The sequence below is a fragment of the Saimiri boliviensis genome, chromosome 16, assembly GCF_048565385.1.
Source record: "Saimiri boliviensis isolate mSaiBol1 chromosome 16, mSaiBol1.pri, whole genome shotgun sequence".
In the NCBI taxonomy this organism is placed as follows: domain Eukaryota; kingdom Metazoa; phylum Chordata; class Mammalia; order Primates; family Cebidae; genus Saimiri; species Saimiri boliviensis.
In genome coordinates, this window is record NC_133464.1 from 25594472 (window position 1) to 25617193 (window position 22722).

The window sequence follows — 22722 nt, forward strand, 5'->3', positions numbered from 1 at the left end:
TACTTATTTTTGCAGTGCATTTTTCAGAATGTTCTCTTATTTTCTAATTGTGGCTGAAATAACATTGTCAAGCAAACCATCAACAGTTGTGTTGTTCCTTACACATCACACTGCATTCTTCCAGGAATTAGATTTACTTGAAAATGAAAGACTGAAAAAAGCAATTTTATCTTTTATTTTTCTCCCACATGTATCTTTTGCCCCAGAAATAAATTTCAATATCTTTCTGAGGAAACCTGGGTTTTAATTATTTTCTCAGAGACTGACAATTCATATTTCCCAGTTGATAAATTAAATGCGTAGTGCTTGATTATGTATCATATTTCATTATATGCAGCTGGATAACACTCCCATGAAAGTCATTCCCTAGAAACAGACCAATAAAGTACCATTCGGTACACTGCTGATTCAATACACAAATCAGTACTTCAGTATTCAGAAACAGTTAACAAAACATCACAAACTGTGTAACTTACTTTGTTGAAATATTTTAATAATACCATTTTCTTTATAGTTTGCAAAGCAATTGCATAAGTTATCATTTTGTACTCATAAAAAACCCAAGAGATATCTATTGCTGTCTTCATTTTAGACAAAAAATAAAAAAGATATTACAACTGAAAGATTTTCTTTGCAAAAGCACCCTTGGCTGTTAAGTGGCAGGGCTGAGCATTTTACACTGACCCTCTGACAATAAGTTTGAGACTAGTTTCTATAGCACAGCTTCCTGTAGTTTTGTACATGTGAGGCTATTTAAGTCCTCTTCTGAGAAAAGAAAATATTCTCAGTGTAAGACATTAAACTAACAGCTTTTAGTGCATAATCTGGAAAATGCAAAGCAAAAATACCTTAACATGTTTGAAATTCACAAATTTAATAAAACAGTGATTAAATGAAAATTAAATATATTTAGTTATATGCAGTATAAATTATAATTTTCTTTGTTTAGGGCTTCTGAAAAATTGTGATTGTTGGTTAACAGAACAAGTATTTCTCTAGGACTGCAGCAGACGTTTTCTTTCTAGTGACATGCATGAGTGGGTGGTGAGTATTTCAGATCAGAACACGGAGTTCTTGTGAACAGACAAAGAATGTATGACTGGATTTCTCCCCCTCCCCACCCCCTCTCTCTCCCCGCCTCCCTCCCTCCCTTCCTCCTTTCCTCTCCCCCCACCCACCCATGCTAAGCTTGGTCATCACACAGCCTTTTAGAAGTAAACATCAACCCCTCTTCAAAAAGGAAAACAAGAAACCAATTCTAGATAAACCTTCACTACAGATAACTTCTACAAAAGATCATTTCTTTATGCTTTTTTTAAGGAATAATTCCAAAATGCTTAATCAGACAAGTATTAAATTTTCTCTTTTCTGAGGATCAGATAAAATAAAAAGGTAGTTTTGGTTATCATTAAATACGTTTTCAAGTCCTAAGGAGCTATTTCTTCTCTTTTATTCTACTTAAGAGAAATATAGGTAAGATTAAGCCAAGGATAGTTTTTCTTTTTCATAGGAGGTTAGGACCAATATGTAAGCAAAGAAAACCAAATGTTCATTTTTAACTCTTGTGTGAGTAACATACAAAACAAGAATTTACATTAAGCCAACAAATTTTTTGAGCAAATAAGGCATATCTTTTTTCTTTCTTCTTCTTCTTTTTTTTTTAGACAGAATTTCACTCTTGTTGCCCCAGGCTGGAGTGCAGTGGCAAGATCTCAGCTCACTGCAACCTCCTTCTTCCACGTTCAAGCAATTATCCTGCCTCAGCCAACCAAGTAGCTGGGACTACAGGTGACCGCCACCACTCCCAGCTATTTTCTTTTTCTTTTTCTTTTCTTTTTTTTTTTTTTTTTTTTTTTTTTTTTTTTTTTGTATTTTTAGTAGCGATGGCATTTCACCATATTGGCCAGGCTGGTCTCAAACTGCTGACCTCAGATAATACACCCAGTTGGCCTTCCAAAGTGCTGAGATTACTGGTGTGAGCCATCATGTCTGGCCTTCTTCTCTTAACATAGGTGTTCATATTCCAGAGAAGTCACAGCAAAATTTTAGTTCAGGTTTATAGAATTCTGAGTTGTCATCTTCTTGGAAGAAAAACTGAGTACTCTGCTTGTGATGCTCGTGTACTACATATTATGCATGTGAATATGCACAATTCACATTTCTTATGCATTAGTTTCTCTTTCTGAAAAGTTAAAAAAAAAAGAAAAAGAAAAAAAGAAAAAATGAAGAATTAACCTGAGAACTGATTGATAATCTTAAGTGAAGTTTTGGTTATTTCTGATAATTACCGAGAGTGTTCCAGACGAATGAGATAAGTGCTAAGTAATGAACATCATTTTTCTTCCCTTTAAAATGTAAATGGGGACTAGAAGAAATACATGTCCAGTATTAGATAAAAGGCTTTTAAAAAACTACATATCTGTCATCCTTACCTCCTCACTTACTCCAAGTTTATGTAGAAAGGCTAGAGAATCAGTAGATTGGAGAAAGGGGATGTCTTTGACTTGAAAAAGACTTGTTAGAGTCCTCTGCATTTTATATATCTTGGCTTTCTCTGAGAGTGAGGGATTTTTCTCTTATTTCAAGACTAGCTCAGGAAGTTTCAAAAGATTTGATGAGATAGGGAAGGCTGGTATATACAAAGATGAGACTGACGTCAATCATTACTCCAACAAGATGCTTTTTTAGCTGACAAATCTTGGCTTGTTCTTTGTTGCTATTGGAAAGAAGTGTGCCAAAATGGGTTTTGTGCTCATGGGGCCTGCCCCTCTGAAGAGTTTGATCAATGCAAGCATAGACTCCTGTCTTTTGTCTGGAAAAGTCTTAAGGCATGAGATTGGCTTGGGTGAATTTACCTGCAGTGAGCAAAGGGAATGTTGCAGGGAGAGATTGAGCTGGGTTTCTGTGCCTCTAGAGATAAAACCAAAGCTGTGTATCCCATGATCAACTTGAAGGGACATTACCTTTGTAAAAAATTGGCAACCTTGGAGGTCTCCTCTGCAGAGTAAATTGCCTTTAAAAGATCCCTAGTGCACCTGCATGAAAGAATAAAAATAACATTTGAGTATATTTGCTGTTGAGGGTATACCAATGCTAGATTACAAATATACCAGCCAGGGCTGAGTGTTGTGGCCCACGCCTGTAATCCCAGCACTTTGGGATGCCAGGGAGGGCAGATCACTTGATGTCAGGGGTTCGAGACCAGTCTGGCCAATATGGCGAAAGTCTGTCACTAGAAAAAATATAAAAATTAGCCAGGCATGGTGGGGTATGCTTGTAATCCCTGCTACATGAAAAGCTGAGACATGAGCATTGCTTGAAGCCGGGAGGTGGAGGTTGCACTGAGCTGGGATCTGGCCACTGCACTCCAGCCTTGTTGACAGAGTGAGACTCCATATCAAAAACCGAAACCAAAAGCAAAGTCAAAACACCAGCTGCAGGTAGTACCTTCCCCAGCCCATTGTCTTACTTCGCTCCCTGTTTCCCATGCCCAGAGGAGCCAGAGGCAGCTCAGTCTAACAAGGAGAAGCAGTGGATGCCTCAAGAAAGGATATCACCCCTTTTCCTGCTGCTCTGTGAATTTTTCAGATCAGAGTCCAGCCAGAGAAAAGACATGCTTAAAATGGATGGCAGCTTATAATGTTGATATTAATGTTAGCTGGACTTCTATAATATATAAAAATGAGTTTTCTAACATCTGACAGTAACCAAGAATGATTTTGCATCTAAACATACTATCCAGCGGCATGAAGGTAAGAGCTGACAGATATTACTTAAAGGAAGAGGAAGAAAGGAATATGGTTTTTATACATTGTACAGCATTGAGTTCAGCTTTGTAAAAATATTAGTACTGCCTTATCAATTACATTTTCAAAATATTACTCAACTATGTGTTTGATACTCGTTGACTTGATGTTAGTACAAAACAATGACTAGTCTCACTTAAATAATTGCACCAGTTTCTGATTTGATCAGCTCAGGTCTGAAAATTTCACAGAGAAGCAGGAGGACGGTGTGGTATTCCTTCTTGAGGCATTCACTGCACTGCCTCTCCTCACTAGATTGTGCTGCCTCTGGCCCCTCTGGGGATGGAAAATAGAGAGAGAGGTGAGGCAATGGGTTAGGGAAGGTATTATCTGGCTGGTGTATTTGTAATCTAACATTGGCATACTCTCTATGGCAAATACACTCAACTGCTTTTTTTTTTTTTTATTATTGCATGGGGGTGCACTGAGGATCTTTTTATTTTTTTTTTCTTGTACTTTAAGGTCTGGGGTAGGTGCACATCCTGCAGGGTTGTTGTACAGGTGTACACATGTCATAGCGGTTTGCAGTCTATTCCCCTCTCACCTACATCCGGCATTTCTCCCAGTGTTTCTCCTCCCCAGCCTCTCTGCCCCCCCACTGTCCCTCCCCAGTGCGTGTGATGTTCCCTTCCCTATGCCCATATGTTCTCATTGTTCACCCACCTATGAGTGAGAATATAACAGGGTTTGGTTTTCTCTTCTTGCGTCAGTTTACTGAGAATGATGGTTTCCAGATTCATTCATGTCCCTACAAAGGACATGAACTCGTTTTTTTATGGCCGCATAGTATTCCATGGTGTATTTATCCAGGAGAACTTCCCCAACCTAGCAAGGCAGGCCAACAACCAAATCCAGGAAATACAGAGATACGTCTCAAGAAGCACAGCCCCAAGGCACACAATTGTCAGATTCACCAGGGTTGCACTGAGAATCTTGTAAAGGCATTTTGCTCTGCAGAGGAGACCTCCAACATTGCCATTTTCTTTCAAAGGCAAGGAAATAATAATTTAAGTGAAACTTTTTCACTTAAGAAAACTGGGGTCACAACTGACCACTGGAGACACAGCTTTGGTTTCATCCCTAGAGCACAGCAAGCCAGCTTAAGCTCTCCCTGCAACAGTCCCGTGGCTTCTCCACTACAGGTGAATCCAGCTGCTCCTACTGTTTCTCCTCCAACTCCTCCTCTCTCGCTCCTCTACAGAGCAAGAAGAGTGATTTTCTCAGAAAATAATTTAGGTCACATTTAACTTCTTTTCTTAAACATTGAAGTGGGTCCACATTTACTACAAAATCTAGATTGCCTTGGCCCACAGGATCAGTTCTCCACATGTTTCTCCACCTTCTTTCTAAGCATCTTCTCCATTTCTTTCCTGTGCTTCAGACTCGCTAACCTCCTGTGATTATATTCTGGCTATTGGTAAGCTCTTTCTTGCGTGTGATTCCCAGTGTCTCTTCTCTCCATCTCTGCAGATGGCCAAATTAACTCCACATTCCCTCTTCAGAGAAGACTTCCTTGGCCTCCCTATATGAATGAAGTTTCCTATGCATGTCTCCATCTCGACTAACTATTTTCTTCTTAATAGCATTTATTTACGACTCATCACCCTCTTAACAAAAATATTAATTGTATGCTGAGTCTTTTTGCTAAATTTTTCTATTAAAAACAGTGTCTCCACACTTCAGACAGTGTCTGCACATGGTAGACATTCAATGGAATGGACTCCCGTGTTACCATCATTGTCTTTTGGAGGCCATACAATGAGATATGAAATGAAGGCCATATAAAAAAAATTTTAACTTACTATTTTTTTTACTTACTATTTTTTAACTTACTATTTTTACTTACTATTTATGCCGGTATTAACTCGAATTTATTTTTTAATTAATAAGATCTAGGTTTAAAATTATACTCTGTATGAATTTTAGCACATTTAATTAACTAAAATCTTGGCCATTTATCTGTTAAATAATAAATAGTAATACTTGGCCAAACAATTAATCTATTAAGTAAAATGTAATATTTAAAGACCCTAAAACTTAAAGTCGATAACAGAGTCCAAGGTTATGATTAACTCCTCTCTCTTCTTCAAACATATAAAACTATGTTACATATTTAAAAGTCATATAGATTACTATTTTTATAAATAGAATTTGTATCGAGAATGTATTCATTATTAGATACATATATATGTTTACCACAAAAACTACTGACATGAAATGTGGTATGTGTTAAAGTCAAAGAAATACATGGGAATGTCTCCAGTTTCACTGCTGTGTAGGATTTAGATGGTAGAACCCACAGAAGGGATTCTGATAGGTGAACAAACACAACACAAAATATATGTTTAAAAGACTCTGGACCATAATTTGTATTGGTAAAGTAAAAATCCAAGTCCAAGCATAAAACTAACACAAGAAAAGACAACCAATAATGCTATTATTAAAAAAAGTAGTCTATTCCTGGTAATAGCAAATTATATCAAATTATTCAATTGAATTTAATATAAATATGCCTAAGGTCATCTGATATATTAAAACTTTAATAGGTATACAAATTATGAAAGATATTGTAAAAATACATTATCTGAATCAATAAATTTGAATTGGGGCCTAGAAATATGCATTTCTTAGAAGCTCCCAAGTAATACTAATGCTGGTGATCTGAGAACCACGTTTACTATGAGTTTAAGAATGAGATAATAGGTTAATGTAATAAGGAGTAAGTTGGAAATTGTGGAAATGAAAATAATAAACAGCAATATCAAACAATTCAAAATATAGGAAGCTCTAGGTTGGATAAAGCCAAAGACAAAATTCACATTGAGACATTCAGAGAAGAATCAGTCCACAAAGATAATGAGAAATATATATATATATGTAACAAGAATTAACAGACACAAAGGACTTATTAATCTTCCAGAAGAAGCATCCTCTCCTAAATTATCATGGATAAAAAGCAGAATGAGAAAGCTAAAGCAAAAATTTCAAATGACTCACAAAGCAAAAGACAGATCACTTCTAATAGAAGTTTAATAATGTACCAGCAGAGTTATCCTCAGCAATTAGAGGTGTCAGAAGCGGGAAGGGAAGAAAAGTAAGCATATTCTGCCTTATGTTGTATTCTGGCCTTGAACAGATTGCATAAGGTCCACTCACATTCAGGTGGAGGATCTGCTCTATTCAGTGTATTCATTTAAACATTAATCCATCTAAAAATGCTTTCAGAAACACAGGCAGAATAATGTTTAACCAAATATCTGGGCACCTAATGATCCAGTAAAGGTCAAACATAAAACTAACCATTTTAGGTAGACAGATTTGCCTACTGGTATATGTTGTATATATTACCATTCTTTTGACTCATAAATACATGTATTTGACTCATATATATATATATATATATATATATATATATGTAACTCATATAAATATATAAATAACATATATATTGACTCATATATGTATATTTAACTCATAAATATATATTGTTTCCATCTGACTTCTTGGTTGTCTCTCTTACTGTCTCTGAAGAAAGTTATCTGGTGATTACTTCACTGTGGGTCCCTGAGTATTACACTATTTAGATTTCATGTATCTGGAAAAGATTTTGCTTTTTATCTGTGGACACAATTGAAACAGGAAATTCTGTCATTCGGGACAACATGGATTAACCCAGTGGTCATTACGTTAAATGAAATACCCAGGCATAGAGAAATGTTATATGATCTCACTTATATGTAACATCAAAAGCAGTAGCACTCCTAGAAAACAAAATGGTGGATACAATAGGCTTAGGGAGAGGGGTGAAAGAGAAAGGGGAGTTGTTGGTCAATAGGTATAGTTACAGTTAGATAAGAGGAATAAGTTCCGGTATTTCATTGTACAGTAGAGCAACTAGAGTTACTAAAATTGTTTTCTATAAAATAGCTGAAAGTATTTTGAATATTTTCACCACAAATAAATAATGAATGTTTGAGATAACATATGCTAATTATTCTGATTTAATCATTATAAAATATATACATAGAGGGAAACATCATAATGGACATCATAAATGTGCACAATTTTTATTTGTCAATTAAAAGTAAAATTTAAAATATTTAGCTGGTATGGTGGCTCACACTTGTAATCCCAACACTTTGGGAGGCTGTGGCAGGTGGATCACTTAAGGTCAGAAGTTTGAGACTAACTTGACCAATAGGGGGAAACCCTGTCTCTACTAAAAATACAAAAATTAGCCAGGCATGGTGGCAGGCACATGTAGTCCCAGCTACTCAGGAGGCTGAGACAAGAGAATTGCGTGAAACTTGGGAGGTGCAGGTAGCAGTGATCCGACATCGTGCGACTGCACTCCAGCCTTGGTGACGGAGTGAGACTCCATCTCTAAATAAGTAAATAATAAAAATAAATAAAATATTTAAAGTCCCATAGAATTATAAGACAATGTTTTTAACATGGCTGTGATACTTGCAGATTTTAATGTGTTTCTTAAAATTGTAGGTAAAGTTGATAAAATATTAGTAAGGTTATTGAAGATTTGACAATACAATCCATCTGATCTAACATGGATGTTAACCCCTGACACATATAATAAGACATACATTCTTTTTAAGGACACATGAAATATATTTAAAATGGACCATTATGTATTTACGAAGAAAATCTTTAAAATAAAATAATTTTTATCATAGAAAAAGCAATGCAATTCAATATCTTTTTTTATCAGAAAAAAATTAATTTGAAAAATATAAAGTGCATTTTGAAATAATTGTAAACAGAAATTCATATGATAAACTATAAAGATTTAAAGCTGAATAAAAATGTAATTATGTTTAAAATTTTGTAAGATTTGGTCAAACTGCTGATTAGAGACAAATTAGAGCAAATTAAAGAGAAAGAACTCATGCAATTATATTATATATTGTAATTCATCAAAATAAAGGAGTAAATAGAAAAGTAGGAGAAGGTAAGTGATAAATAGCTGTATTTTGTTAATGTTATCTAAATAACAATAAAATAGAAACATTAAATCTTGGGAGAAGAAACTATAAAGATAATAAGCCAAACAAAAATGTAATTCTTTGAAAAACTAAAAATGCAAAATGATTTATCAAGGCAAACTAGAAAAAAAAACATGAAAAAGCAAAACAACAGAGTTAGACTGGTGGAAGTTGTTTAACAATCTTAAGACTATGAAATGGCAAGATACTTGAAAAAGATATAGGATATTTCAAAATATATTATCAGTTAATATTAATGAAATATAAAATCGTTACTTGAATCAGTGACCAAAAAACATTTCTTCAAAAAGTTTTAGAAAATGTCTGTCCCATATATCTTTGAATGTTTCAAAAAATCTTTCAATAAACAGATAATGCTTATTTTATTCAAGCTGTTCAAAGAATAGAAGAGGAAGAAGTACACCATAACATATTTTATGGGACCTATGTAACCTCAATGATAAAATTGGAGAAAAATAGTACAAGAGAATACAATTGTAGAGCAAACTCATTTGTGAACATAGATGTAGAAAGCATGCAGACTTTCACCAAATTAAAACCTGCATTGTTTGTATATAAAATAAATTACATTTAAAATAAATCATATTTAAATTTGTTCTAGCAGTAGCAAAGGGCTTTCTTGTAAAAAAAAAAATTGTCAGTATATTTATACATTAAAAACGTAAGATAATCTCAGTTGTTCCATTGAAATATTTGATAAAAATTCAGCTATTATTCATAAATAAAAGCAAAGACAGAAACAAAACACTTAGCAATTGATACATTGAATGTTCCTTAACCTAATAAAAATATATTTGTTAAGAACCTGCATTATGTATTATCTTTATCGTTGAAACTTTAGTGATATTGCAAAATCCTGTAACAGTACTCAATTCAAACTAAAAGTGATCTATCTTAGCAATTTTTGATGTCCCTTGTAATAAAGTGGAAGTGGTCAGAATACACAAGGGCTAATTTGAAAAGGCAGGCTGTCAGGACAGGTAGCTTTATTGAATAAACACTTCTATAGATACCTGATTGTCCTTTTTTTAAATGTACTCTCAATACATGGTGTAAGAGAAAGAACATTTCAGACAGCTTGAAATCATTGGCATGAGAATGTATAAAGAAACAAGTAAACATCTTTTTCTAGATTCAATTGATCCCAAGGTAAACAAGAATCTGCCTCAGGAGGACTATTGTCATCCTCACATTTACATGTCTTTTTCACATATATTCCTGATTCTAGTAGTTTAGGTCCATACAGTTACTCTCATTTTTTTTTTAATTTCAGCACAGCTGAAATATTTTATTGCTTAATAGAAAGAGCCAACAATTACTATTTAATATTGTTTCAAACAATTTGTTTTAAAGACTGTACACTTGTGCTATTACCTTTCTGGGTATTTATAGATTTATATTTTGAATCTATTTAAATTTGTTTATTTCATGAAATTTTCATAAAGGTTAAAACTGTCTCATTTATAAATATTTAAATAGCTACTAGATATGCTAGCTATCCTTGATAAAAACAGATTTCACATGGATGGAATATGATAAAGTAATTTGTTTATTTTGTCATCAGGAAATAATGGCTTATAAAAAATTAAAACTTTCATGTGAAAAACATAAGTACTGTGTTCATTTAGCTATGATCTTAGGATGGTAGAGCTCTATTGTGCATTTGACACTGAGGAATAAGATTTGTTGTTTTTTTTTTTTTTCAATGTCTTCACAATTATTCCAACAATACATGAAAGGTATTCTGTTTTACACATTCAATCACTTTTTAGTGTCCAAGAACTTCAGAATTGATGTATATGTAAAGTGTTAGATTTTTTATGATTCATCATTGTGAGATACCTTAGAAAGCATTGTTTTTACATATTAGAAGTACATTAAATACTTCTGTTCTATTATTAGAACCTATTTTTAAAAAGGATCATAATAGGAACATTTCAATAGCTGTATGTTACACTTGAAAGTTTTGTTTTCTATGTACTTTAAAAAGATATAATATTTTTTACATTCTTGTAAATTAAAATATCAATTAAATATATTTCTCATTTATTTCTTGCTAGCATCTAATAAAAATACTCCTTTAGCCCATGCAGAAATTAAACTGGAAAGCTTTATTTTCTTTTCCCCAATGATAATATTTTAAAAATTTTGTGTTTTATAGCAGTTCCATATGGTGTTAATATCTTGCTATAGCATGAATCTTGAGGTTATTGTGTTCTCTTACTCATTTACTCTCATCTGCTGAAAAGAAATTCCTATGTTTCTGCTGCAACCTATTGCATTTGCACCTTTAAAAAGTTTGTTTTGTACTTCATTGTTTAATACTTTAGCCATTTATTGACTACATGTATTTTTGGAAGGAACAATAAAAATAATTTTCCTTTTCTATGTTTGAATCAAAGTGATTGTTTTAAGTTTTCCTAATTTTACTTTTACTTAAATTCCAAATGAGTTGTTCTAAAATTAATCTCACTTATATTGTACTTAATATAGTATTTTAAAGTATAATCTTTACAGCAATAATTAAAATGATTATGTTTTCAAATTTTTTATTTTTAATTTTATGTGGGTATATAGTAGATGTACGTATTTATAGGATACATGAAATGTTTTAATAAAAGCATGCAAGATGGATAATCACATCAAGGAGAAGAGGGTATCCATGGCCTCAAGCATTTATGCTTTTGGTTACAAACAATCCGGTAACACTGTTAGTTATTTTAAAACGTACAATTATTGACTATAGTCACCCTGTTCTGCTATCAAAGAGGAGGCCTTATTCATTCTTTCTGTTTTGTTTGTTTGTTTGTTTGTTTGTTTGTTCATTTGTTTCTACCCGTTAACCATTCTTATCTTCTTCCAGTTCCCCACGACCCTTCTCAGCCTCTGGTAACAGGCCTACTACTCTCTGTTTATGAGTTCAATTGTTTTGATTTTTAGATTCCACATGTAAGTGGGAACATGAAGTGTTTGCCTTTTTGTGCTTGACTTACTTCACTTAACATCACGATCTTCAGTTCCATCCTTGTTGTTGCAAATGACAGGATGTCATTTTTTTTCAGGGCTGAATAATAGTACCTTGTGTATATGTACCACATTTTCTTTATTCATTCATTTGTGAATAGACACTTAGGTTGCTTCCAGATCTCAGCTATTGTAAACAATTGCTGCAACAAACATAGGAGCACAAATATCTCTTTGATGTGCTGATTTCCTTTCTTTTGGGTACATACCCAGAATTGGAATTGCTGGATCACTGGTAGCTCAATTTTTAGTTTTTTGAGGAACCTCCACATGGTTCTCCATAGTGGTTGTGTTAATTTACATTCCCACCAACAGTGCACAGAGGTTCCCTTTTCTCTACGTATTCACCACCATTTGGTATTGCCTGCCTTTGGGTAAAAGCCATTTTAACTAGAGTGAGATGATAGCTCGCTGTAATGATTTGCAATTTTCTGATAATCAGTAATGTTAAGCACCTTTTCATATATCTATTTGCCACATATTTGTCTTCTTTAGGGAAATTGCTAAGCAAATCTTTTGCCCATTGTTGATCAGATTATTAGGTTTTTTTCTCTATAGAGTTGTATGAGCTCATTTTATATTCTGGTTATTAATCTTGTGTCAGATGGGTGATTTGGAAAAATTTTATTCCATTCTATGTGTTGTCTCTTCACTTTGCTAGTTGTTTCCTTTGCTGGGAAGAAGCTTTTTAACTTTGTGTCCATTCTTGCTGTGGTTGTCTGTGTTTTTGAGGATTGCTCACTTTTTTGCCCCAGACCAATGTCTTGGAGAATTCCCCCAAAGTTTTCCTGTAGAAGTTTCCGAGTTTGAAGTCTTAGATTTGTCTTTAATCCATTTTGATTTGATTTTTGTATATGGCAAGAAACAGGGGTCTAGTTTCATTCTTCTGCATATGATATCCAGTTTCCCCAGCACCGTTTGTTGAAGTAACTATCTTTTTCCCAATGTATGTTCTTGGCATTTTTATCAAAAATAAGTTTGCTTTAGGCATGTGGATTTGTTTCTGGGTTCTCTGTTCTGTTTCACTGGTCTATGTGTCTGCCATTATCATGCTGCTTTCGTTACAGTCATCTCTCCGTAGTATAATTTGAAGTCAGATAATGTGATTTCTACATTTGTTTTTCCTTAGGCTAGCTTTAGATATTTTGAGTCTTTTGTGGTTTGATATAAATTGTAGGATTCTTCTTTTCTATTTATGTGAAGAATGTCACTGGTATTTTGATAGGTATTTCATTGAATCTGTAGATTGCTTTTGATAGTACAAACATTTAAAAAATATTGATTGTACCATTCTATAAACATGAAGTGTGTTTCCATTTTTAGTGCCCTCTTTAATTTCTTTCATCAGTGTTTTATAGTTTTCATTATAGAGATCTTTCATTTCCTTGGTTAATTCATAGGAATTTAATTTCATTTGTGGCTATTGCAAAGGAGATTACTTTTTAAGTTTCTTTGTCCACATTGTTCACTGTTGGCATGTAGAAATTTTACTGATACTTGTATGTCAATTTTGTACCTGCAACTTTTATCAGTTCTAATAGTTTCTTTATGTGTGCATGTATGTGATGTCTTTAGATTTTTCCAAATATAAGATCATATCATCAGCAAAGAATAGCAATTTGACTTTTTCCTTTCTAATTTTGATGACGTTTAATTCTTTCTCTTGTCTGATTGCTCTAGCTAGCCCTTCCAGTGCTATGCTGAAAACAGTGTTGACATTGGGCGTCCTTGTCATGATTTTAGAGAAAAGGCCTTCAGTTTTTCTCCACTCATTAAACAATGATTAACTCTGATGAAAATGTGAAGGCTTTTAAATAAAATTTACACGAACATTATAGGTATAAATTTATGATATGTATATATTCTTATGTTACTCTCAAGTTTTCCCAGATTAATTGCATTAATTACTTTGCAAAATATTGACACTTAACAGTAAAAATATTAGAAAGTGGAAAGAAAAAAATCTTATTTGTAGAATAATGCTAATTAAAAATTTAGAAGCAATGATAAAAACAGAAAAATTACTATTTAATAATTAATTGTAGTAAAAACTGAATAAGGAAAAAAATCCATTAGTCAATGTGAAGTAACTAAATTATAGATGCTGAGATATTCAAGAAGCCTAAAATTATAGCCTCATAAATTACCAATTAATGACAAAAGGAATAGATACTTTTATAATAAAATAGTTTGTGAATACTAAGTTAATATCACCAATTATGGAGCCATTAGCAAATTACCATTAGCTATTTTTTATTCTTAAAGATATTTTCTTGCAATAAGTAATGATGACTTTTTCTCTCTTAAATAGCTTCCTATGTATATATATATAAGAAAAAAAGGATGAGTTCATGTCCTTTGTAGGGACATGGATGAACCTGGAAACCATCATTCTCAGCCAACTGACACAAGAGCAGAAAACTAAGCACTGCATGTTCTCATTCATAAAGTGGGTTTTGAACAATGAGAACACAGGGACACAGGGAGGGGAACATCACACACTGGGGCCTGTTGGGGTGGTAGGAGGGATATGGGAAAGATAGCAGGGGGTGGGAGGATTGGGGAGGAATAGCATTAGGATAAATACCTAATGTAGATGACAGGGTTATGGATGCAGCAAACCACCATGGCACGTGTATACCTATGTAACAAATCTGCAATTCTGCCCTTGTGCCCCAGAAGTTGAATTATAACAAATAAACTAAAAGAAATGAGGTGGTATAAAAAGGGTACCTATTTTCAACCCAAATAAATATCTTTTCTTCAACACTAAATGTAGCTTGTTAAAAGTAAACATCTGGAAGTAACATTTTTATTTATTTATTAGATTATTTGTTTATTTCTATTGAAGATTGAAAGTCTTCATCTCATAAATTCATAGAAGGATTTAGACTTTATAAAATTGTAGAAAAAAGTAATATGTTATATATTTACCAAATAGATAAACATTTATTGACAATGTGTGTGGTTTTAAAAAGTCTCTGAACTTTTCATTTCTAAACATAGTCTTTGTGGGGCTTGAATTCTCAGTTCTGTGGAATTGATGTGGTTCTAAAATAATATAACAATTGAAATTTTATGAATATATTAATGAGAAACTAATATCTAGAAGGCAAATGTTGAATAATCTTTTATATTCAAATTTTATGATCCAGTAGATTGGTTCAGATAAACACCCCAAATTATAATAAAGATCAAAGTTAATTTTAAAAAGCTATTTCCTTCCTACAACTTCACTAACATATAGTTTCTGCTTTAACTATAAAATTCCATTCCTTATATGAGGAGATGGTGCATAATCTCAGATTATGATTTGAAGTAGAATAACAAAGCAGTATCAATAGTTTGCTCAATTTTGTTGTGGAGTAGTATTCAATTATATAAATGTATGACAATTTGGTTATTAGCTCACCTTTTAATAAAAATATAGATTGTTTATTTTCAGTTACTATGAATAAAGTCAGTATGAACAATCATGTAAAAATTTTTAAACTTTTTTATAACCAATTGATGGCGGGGGGGAGTTGAATTCAGATATGTCTGCCCAGTGACACAGCATACAAACCTCAATAACAAGAAGAGGGAAAACTTTCACATTTCTCTAACAATAAAGTTAAATCATGTTTTCATAGTAGGAGCTACCATACATTTTGTGAACAATAGAAAAATATTTCTCTATGTCATAGAGATTTACAAGGCAGTTCATCTTAGGCCGAGTGTTTTGCTTTAACGTTTATCAATGTGTTATTTAATTTTTTATCTAATTCACAAGATACAGGGAAGATATGAGCTTTCATGCTGACAAGGATGGTTTGGAAGAGCTGGGATTTGGAATGCCCTTCCCCATCCTGAAACATTCTCTGCATCTGAAGTCCCAAGTGCTGTCTAGTGCTGCTATATGTGATTTTGGAACGTATGTTTCAGAAATGCTGACAAATATTACTGATGGCAGGGACCTACCTTATCCTACCTTAGGATAAGATAAAACCATGTGTGTAAGGTACAAATTTTGTGTAAGGAGAGCCAAGATTTATAAGCACCTATTTGTAAAAATGATGCCTTAGGAAGGAAAGGAGGGGATTCTTGTCAAAATGGTGGACTGAACTAATAAGGGCTGTCTCACACATTGAAAAATCTAAGTACTCCAGGAATCATGTTTTAATATGTATGATTAAGCTCAAAAGAAATGACAACAGAAACAATTCCAAGGTTCAAATAAAAATAGAGTAAAGTAGAATTGTTAGATCAAAATATTTTAATTTGGTTTAAAAAGATGGCCATGCCATACACTTTCACATTTAGCTAGAGGGAGATGAAACTGAGTATCTTGCACAAAATCATTACTGAGGAAATGCTAACTCTGCTTCTAAATGAGATTCAATTTTTACCCCAATGTCTTAGATATGAAGTAAGGAAACAAGAGGCTTTTAAGGATATGAGTCTATGTTTAAATTGCCAGTAAGTTATAGAAACTACAAATCAAGAAATAATTTTTAAAAATGGTCTGAATTTAGACAACCCATATGGGTTACAAAACATAAATAAAATGTTTTATAGGAAAGTTTGCATAGGAGATCTTTCAAATACAACAGAAAACAACTTCTATGGTATATACTAAAGAGCTGACAAATAACTAGAGATAAGAGAGAACTGTGAAAGGTATTTCAAGCGTGTATAAAGTGTTCAGACTGAAAAATGAACTGGAACCTGAAATGAAAAAAAGAGACATTAAAATCAGGCATATTAAAAACTAGAAATTCTATATACATAAAAGTATAGTCATTGCATTAATCAAAATGCTAACAAACAGACAAATCAAACCAGTTATGAGAAATCTTTTAAGAGAGAAAAAATGAACTGGAAGTAAGATGGAGAAGTTGAGGAAAGAAAAGCAAGTCTTTGAATTGGGGCTTGACAACAGAGATAATCACATATAATGTTTAGCGTATTTGTATATTCTTTTTTTATGGGCTGTGTAGGTAATTTAGAACAGTTCTAAAACGTTTTTCTCCTGTGATTTGATTTTCCTTAATTATTTGTACCACTTCCAAAACTGTACCTTTGACAAACTTATGCATTGCTGCTGTGGTCACTAAAATTGTAGGAGCATCAAGGAAAGTGAGTATATCCACCTTGAATTGTTACTGGCATCTTTACAGAGATATCATCATCTCTTTGAGGGTTCTTTTGAAGTATTTGCTTTGAATGGAATAACTCATCACAGAGACAGAAGTGGAGAATAAGAACGTGTAACTTAAAACAGCATGTCTAAAGTGGTGTCAGACAAATCCTGAGACAGTTTACAATTTCAGTACATTTTATAAGATGATGACTTTAGAAGAGTAGAATAAGGACAGGGATTTTGGTTACAGTATAATATGAGTCCCATTTTTAAAAAAGTTACAGGGTTGTATGGAAATTTAATGATGGAATGCTCATGTAAGCATGAGTACCTATAGATATTTTATTTTTATAATGTGACATAAACATTGAAGAGAGTGTAAATGTTGACAAAAAGATACAAATAATCTTATGTAAAATAAAGGAATGCCACAAGCAATGTCACATAATCTGAATTGGAAAGAGGTAGCAGTGTTCCTTACTGGATACTGCAAGAAAAAGTGGGGTGTTAAACTAGAAAAGTGGGAATATAATGTGGAGACATTATGCAGATAGTTTAAAATAAGTGAGGATTTGACGAGACATCTAATAAACAAATACAAATTAAGTTTATCACAATATAGAATATGAAAAACGGCCAGTTAGATCTACAGATTAAAAAATAAGGACAAAAATTCTGATAGAAAGGAGCTCTCTGATGAATTAGAACAGATTTTCAAGGTATGAGGAGGGGTTATTGTCAAACATGGAGATATTTTAATAAAAATGAGTGAAAGTGGGAAAGAAGTTTAGGGGAGTATATTAAAGCAAAAGGATACTATCAAATGTAATTATTAGATGCCTATTGTTGACCTTTAATAGAGTGCTTTTTGAAGGGACAGTGGCATTTTCAGTTTTCAAAGTCAAAATGCAATGCCAATTATCATCTCAAAATGCATTCCCCAAGTGTTTCTGGGAATATGGCTGCATCTAGCTGCTGTCGAGTCTAGAAAATGTCATTCTTAATTTATTCATGCCACTGTATTTTGGGTCTTCTTGCTATTGCAACCTAAACTTTATTCTAACTAAAGCAGATATTAGTATCGCTGGAGGGTTGTTGCTGTGAGAGAAACTGAAAATACATGACATTGGAATAATGCTCAGGCAGTATAGACCTATAAGGTTGGAAAGCTGGTGACCCTTGTTATGCCATTACAGCTGATCAGTTGTTGTCTTTGAAAAGGTAACTAAGCCACATGCTTGTTAAGCAAATTGGGTGACTATTGAGCCTATACTTTTGAGAAAATTGTTACAAAGATCCATAATGTAAATATATATTGCCTGATTTTTTTGCTTTATGCAAATTACTACAAAGAACCTCAGATAAGATCTGACTTGCTTTCAAAACAAAATGAAAGGGAAGCTCCAAAAATATGGGGCTTTGCCAGGTTGCAATATCCAAATCATTTATTTTTATTCTTCCAAAACAGAAATATAAAAGTGTCAGTCTAAAACCATGTATTGAGACGTATGATTAAGTTTCTAATCCATAAAGGCATCTAAGTGTATAGCAAACATCGGATTCGGAGTGTTGTCTTTTACTCCCATGGATTGTGTCAGTCACCTTCAAGTTACTTCAATCCAAATATGTTAGAAATACGCACACACAAGAAAATCACAAGTCAGGCTCAGGAAGTATGCCCGTTAAAGAACACTGTGATTTGTTCCTGGCATATTAGTACTGAGGGGAAGCAAATAGACCATGAGTCTAAAACGTTTTGGAAGAGCAATTACAAAGAAATCACAAGATTGGCCTAAAAATTGTGATTGTTTATCTCTAAAACAATTCTCGGGCTCCCAGAACTGCATCTGCAAAAAGTAGTTTGTGAAAGTATGCAGTCTCCAAGGGGAATACAGATTCAGTCTTCAGATATAGCCACAGAAGCTAATGAACACAATGATGACTCTCCCAGAAGGCAGAGCCATGTGCCATGGAAGACAGAGCACAAGATAGTTTTTCTCACAGCTCAGAATCTGAGTCTACCCAATGAATTTACTCAACTTTCAACAGTCAGCCTTTATTATTTCTTACCAGAAAGGCATCATTATTATGTGCTGATTGACCTGTTTCCCATTATATTTTCTGAATGAATTCTTTTTAACTACAGTAATTGTGTTTCTGTTCCACTCATGTATTATTCCCATTAGCAACTTCAGACCCAGGCAAGAACGGGTGCTGCCTTGGACCCCATATTTTGGCAAACCTGTTTCTGTCCTTCCCCAGCCTCACGCCAGTTTTCAAGCTAAGAGTTGCACAGGCCAAGAGGCAGTGATGCCTATGCCTAATTGAAGCATAGGCTTTACTTCTAGGCCGTTCTCTGGATGCCTGATAGTCCACAGAGCCCTGCTCAAATAGCCCCTAGTTGGCTTTCAGATATTTCCCAGACCTTCTACTCACATCATCCTCCTGAAAGTTACTGGCCTTAACTTAGACCCAAGAACTAGCTCGGGGCAGCAATGTAGTTTGTCTTGCAGACTGGGGTGTCACCAAATTAATCATAAGAGAGGGAAGTGAAGAGAGGGTCATGGTTATGAATTCAGAGCTAGGGGCATCTTTCCTTGTGTTATCGTATTCTAGGATGGAAAAACAAGAATGTGAGAATTCTGAATTTGTCAAAGTAAGTGAATTGAATGTATTTTATGTAACAGTCTAATTTGTTTGGTTTATATAGTGTTAATTTTTATGTATTCATTTATTTTTGAGAACCTGGAGTGCAGTGGCATGATCTGGGCTCAGTGCAGCTTCCATCTCCCAGGCTCAAGAGATCCTCCCACCTCAGCCTCTAGGGTAGCTGGGACGGCAGAAACATGCCATCATGCCTGGTTAATTTTTTAAAATTTTTTTGTAGAGTTGGGGTTTCACTATGTGGCTCAGGTTGATCTCAAACTTCAAGACTCAATGGATCCACCTGCCATGGCCTCCCAAAATGCTGGGATTACAGGCATAAGCCACTGCACCCAGGCTGTGTGTAATGATTTAATATTGTTTGTCTTAGCCATATATCATGCTGTTTATAAACAACAGAAATTTATTTTGCACAGTTCTGTGAGCTAGAAAATCTACAATTAAGTCCCCGGCAGATTTGATGTCTGGGGAGGGTCCACTTTCCCATAATGATACCCTCTCACTCTGTCCTCACAGGGTGAAAGGGGTTAGGTAGCTTTTTGAGGTCTCATTGTAAGGGCACTAATTCCATTCACAAAGACTCTGACCTCCTGATCTCTCAAAAGCTCCACCTCCTGATAGCAGTACATTGAAGGTTAGGTTTTAATGTATGATTTTTGAAGGGGCACAAACATTCAAATGATTACATAGGTATAGGATATGTAAGACTACATTTGTAGTATTTTTCTTGTTCCCATAAATATTGGGACATACCTGAATATGTCTGTGTAAAGTGAGGTTGGATATAAAGGATGGAATATTTTTCTGTGTGTTTGTAAGTTTCCAGGATACAAGATCTGTGACTGAACCTAATAGAGAGGGATGCCCAGTAACCACAGATTATGAGATTCGTGCTGGAAGAGGTCATGAGATAAGACCTTGGGCTTTGTCCTTTGGAAAAAGAATGAGTTTACTTTGTTGGAAGCAGTGAGTGTTGCAAGCAGTGAGCACTGATAAGTGTTTGCCATATGAAGGACTCTGGCAGTCTACCAGTTATTCCCTTCAAATCCATTCTCCTCCTTTTTTTTTTTTTTTTTTTTTTTTTTTTTTTTTTTTTTTTTTTTCCTGGGGCACATGGCTACAGAGCTGTGAACAATTTCTGTTGTTCTCACATGTATTAGCCATGTGAGGCTCTGTAGTTAAGTTCTCATCAGTGAAATACGAACAAAGTAATGTGTTCATTTGGTTTAAAGGAGATTTCTTGCTCTGGTCTTCCTCACTTTTCCCTTCCTGCAGACTGAAATGCTGATGTGCTAGAGGTGCAGCATCAGTCTTGCTGATGAAGACAACATCCATGGGGTTGATGGAGGAAGAAAATGAACTCAATAAAAATCCACAGAGAAAAGCTGCCTTTTGTGCATGAGGTAAATGTCACTCTTACTTAAGCTGTTGTATTTTTCTTCCCCATCAGTTTAGCCTTCATTCTAAGAAATCTGCTTAGAAAAATATGGGCTTATTGTAACTCATTTAAAGTGGGCAAATGTGTTATTATGGACAAATGAAGTTATTAAGAGAATCACAAACTACTTATTTGTCTTTCATTAGAGAAGATAAAAAACAGAATATATAGAAAGAACTCAGTTATGTCATTTTTTTTATAACTCCTTATGCTTAGGCAGTAAGATATTAGAATTCTAGAACAGTCAGATTTATGTAGTTATTTGAAACCTTATGAATATCTTCTTTAACTTTTAGAAAAATATCTTATCTATATATAAACATACAATAGTATATAGAAGATTTAGTATAGTGTATAATTATAGGGTGTATGCATAGTATATAGTATACAGATTATAAAGAGTATAAACTATGGCATATAAAGCATTTATAATAATACCATATATTACTCTTCATGTATTAACTTTTAATATGTATTTCAATTTTCACACATTGGCAAAGTTTATGTTTTCTAAAACTATTTTAAATTTTCTATTTTTACAATTCACAGAACAATTGTCTAATTGTTCTAATATTAGGTAGAAAATCATCACCTTTTGTGTTGTTTATCTTATAAATTACATGTTTTTACATTTCGTGCTCAGTAACTTATAAGAAACCACCTAGAAGCACATCATCAACTTTGTGAATGTGTAAATGAGTTCGTTATTTGCTAGAAGCCAATGAGATGCATGCTTGGTGTCTACTTTGTCAAGCATACCTTTTTGAAAATCTTAAGCCGAGACATCTTCTAAATCTGAGTCATAGACCAAGTGTCTGTCTGTCTGTCTGTCTCTCTCTCTCTCTCTCTCTATATATATATATGTATATGTATATGTATGTATATATATGTAAAATATATTTACACACAGACACATACACACATTATGTCTGTTAGGATCAGTTGGTTCATATGTTTTTAAGTCATGTATTTTTTAATTGAACTTCCATCTAGATGTTCTATCCATTTTTTTTTTTTAACTCCAGTCCTGTGGTCTGCCTGTCTCTTGTGACCTAACATTTTATTTTCACTCTCTCCCTAGGGAAATCTTCAGGCACGTAGCCCCCAGTCTGAGCTGTCTTTTCCTTTCTCAGGTCTTACATAAAATGCTTTTCTGATCATGGCTAACACTGGCCAAGGGCTTACTATGTGCAACACTGTTTTATGTGTTTACATAAGTTCCCACAATTATACCTTAGGACAGCCTTCGTCCCTATGTTACAGGCAAGTAAACAAGAGCACAGAGAAGCCAGGTAGCCTGCCCGGCATCACCGCGCTGGTAAGAAGCTGAGAAAGGGTTAGAAACTCGGTCTGGCTCCAGAAGCCATGCTCTTATCAAACACTCTTTTTTTTTTTTTTCTTTTTTTTTTGCATCCAGCCCAGGGCTGTGGCCACTGCTTTTGGGAGCAGGACCTTGTGCCTGGACACAAGGTTTTGATTCACTCAAGGATAGGAGACCTGGCTGCCCCTATGCCAGGGCAGGAGGCCATGAAGGAGGCCACAGCTTCAGAGCACGGCTGGTACCCCTATTCTGGGAAACTGAGGCAAGAGGAAAGCCCTGCAAGGGCTGAAGGGCTGGATGCAAATCCCAGGCCCTTCACCTGAGTG

The 22722-nt window shown here is 34.2% G+C and overlaps 1 long non-coding RNA gene across 5 annotated transcripts in view; it reads left to right on the forward strand.

Moving 5' to 3' along the window:
• The window catches only part of LOC141581603 (uncharacterized), a 117463-nt gene that overhangs the window by 43841 nt on the left and 50900 nt on the right, over positions 1–22722 (forward strand). For 3 of the 5 annotated variants that reach the window (XR_012514312.1, XR_012514314.1, XR_012514316.1), the window contains exon 1: positions 20807–21040. This is a non-coding gene — a long non-coding RNA (uncharacterized LOC141581603). Of the gene's footprint in view, positions 1–20806; positions 21041–22360; positions 22394–22722 lie in introns of those variants that run through there. The other 2 variants (XR_012514313.1, XR_012514315.1) reach the window with 2 other exon arrangements.